The 1,808-nt window shown below is 49.4% G+C and overlaps 1 long non-coding RNA gene across 1 annotated transcript in view; it reads left to right on the top strand.

The window, feature by feature from the left end:
* Nucleotides 1-1,808, top strand: part of LOC109289548 — a 94,584-nt gene that overhangs the window by 55,914 nt on the left and 36,862 nt on the right. The window lies entirely within an intron of this gene.

The following is a 1,808-nucleotide window of genomic DNA, read 5'->3' on the forward strand; positions in this document are numbered from 1 at the left end:
ATGTGCCCCAGTGAGGTCTCTTCCTCCCCTACGGCCTTGGTCCAGTCCACCACTGTAAACAGCAGCAGGTTAAAATAACTTAGCTGGCTCAACACCAATAGCACCGGCAGCATCAGAGGTACCCAAACTGAACTGTCAGGCCCTTCTTTCCTCTCAAGTAGGAGCACCTAGTGCATGTCTGTTAGGTGCACCCTCACTGTGCGACTCTGTGTGTGTGTGCGTGTGCATGCGCGCACGTGTGTGTTCAGGTGCGCCCTTCCTGGCACTGGGGCCTTTGCACAGATTGGCAATGTGCACCAGTGTGGTCTCCTCCCCTACAGCCTTGGTCCGGTCTACCACTGTAAACGGTGGCAGGTCAAAATAACTTAACTGGCTCAGCACCAGTAGCATGAGCAGCATGAAAGGTAGCCAGACTTAACTGTCAGAGAGCCTTTCTTTTTATAAAGGAATTGACAGTAAGAAGTAAAGATGTTGTGTTGCATATATGTTTCTGGTGGTGTGTGGTGGCTTATCTTGTGTTTTTATGTTTATATGTTTATTATGAAAAGACCCAGAATATTTAGAGAAATATATCTTAGGAAGCTTTTGGGTTGAAAAACCCTTTGTCAGGATGAGGAAGTACCTGCAGTTGGTGCGTCTCCTGGTCCTGGATGGAAGAAATAGTAAAGAAGCGGGTTCACTATGGGTAGATCCTGCCTGACTAACCTTGTTTCCTTTTACGACCAGGTCACAAAGTCCTTGGATAGGGGCGTTGAGGTACATGTCATCTACCTGGACTTCAAGGAGGCCTTTGACACTGTTTCTCACCCAATTCTCATAAAAAACCAAGGCGACTGTGGCATTGATGCCTACACAGTCACATGGGTGGCAAATTGGCTCAATGGTTGCACCCAGAGAGTGGTGGTGGATGGGTCATTTTTGACCTGGAGGGATGTGGGCAGTGGAGTTCCCCAGGGCTTGGTCCTTGGGCCTGTGCTATTCAATATCTTTATCAGTGACTTGGAGGTGGGAGTGGAAAGCACGCTGTCCAAATTTGCTGATGACACAAATATGTGGGGAGAAGTGGGCACACTGGAGGGAAGGGACAGAATCCAACTAGATCTAGACAGGTTAGAGGTGGGCAGAAGAGAATAGGATGGAATTCAATGCAGACAAGTGCAAGCTGCTGCACTTAGGGAGAAGGAACCAGCAACACACCTATAGGCTGGGGAACTCCCTTCTCAACAACACAGTGGCTCCAGGATGGACATAAGCTGCCAATGTGAGGAAGCAGTCAGTAAGGCTAACTGCACCTTGTTGTGCATCTACAGATGCATCACAAGCAGGTCAAGGGAGGTGATCCTTTCTCACTATGCAGCACTGGTCAGGCTGCAGTTGGAGTATTGCATTGAGTTCAGGACACTGCACTTCAAGAGGGATGTGGCTAACCTTGAGAGGGTCCAGAGGAGGGCCACTTGCATGGTCAGGGGGCAACAGGCCAGGCCCTATGAAGATAGACTAAAGGGCCTGAATGTATTCAGCCTCCACAAGGGAAGACTGAGAGGGGATCTGGTGGCCATCTATAAACTTGCCAGGAGGGACCAGGAGAAAATAGGTGAGGCTTTGTTCCCCTGGGCACCACCTGGGATAACAATGAACTGAGAGTAGGTTCAGGCTTGATATCAGGAGGCATTACTTTACAGTTAGAGCTGATGGACTCTGGAATGGACTCCCAAGGCAGGTGATACTCTCCCCTAACTTTGGGGTCTTCAAGAGGTGGTTGGATACATATCTGGCTGGGGTATTATGATCCTAGCACTCGTTCCTGC

This window comes from Gavialis gangeticus, unplaced genomic scaffold, assembly GCF_001723915.1.
Source record: "Gavialis gangeticus isolate Ggan-Ray unplaced genomic scaffold, GavGan_comp1, whole genome shotgun sequence".
Lineage (NCBI taxonomy): Eukaryota > Metazoa > Chordata > Crocodylia > Gavialidae > Gavialis > Gavialis gangeticus.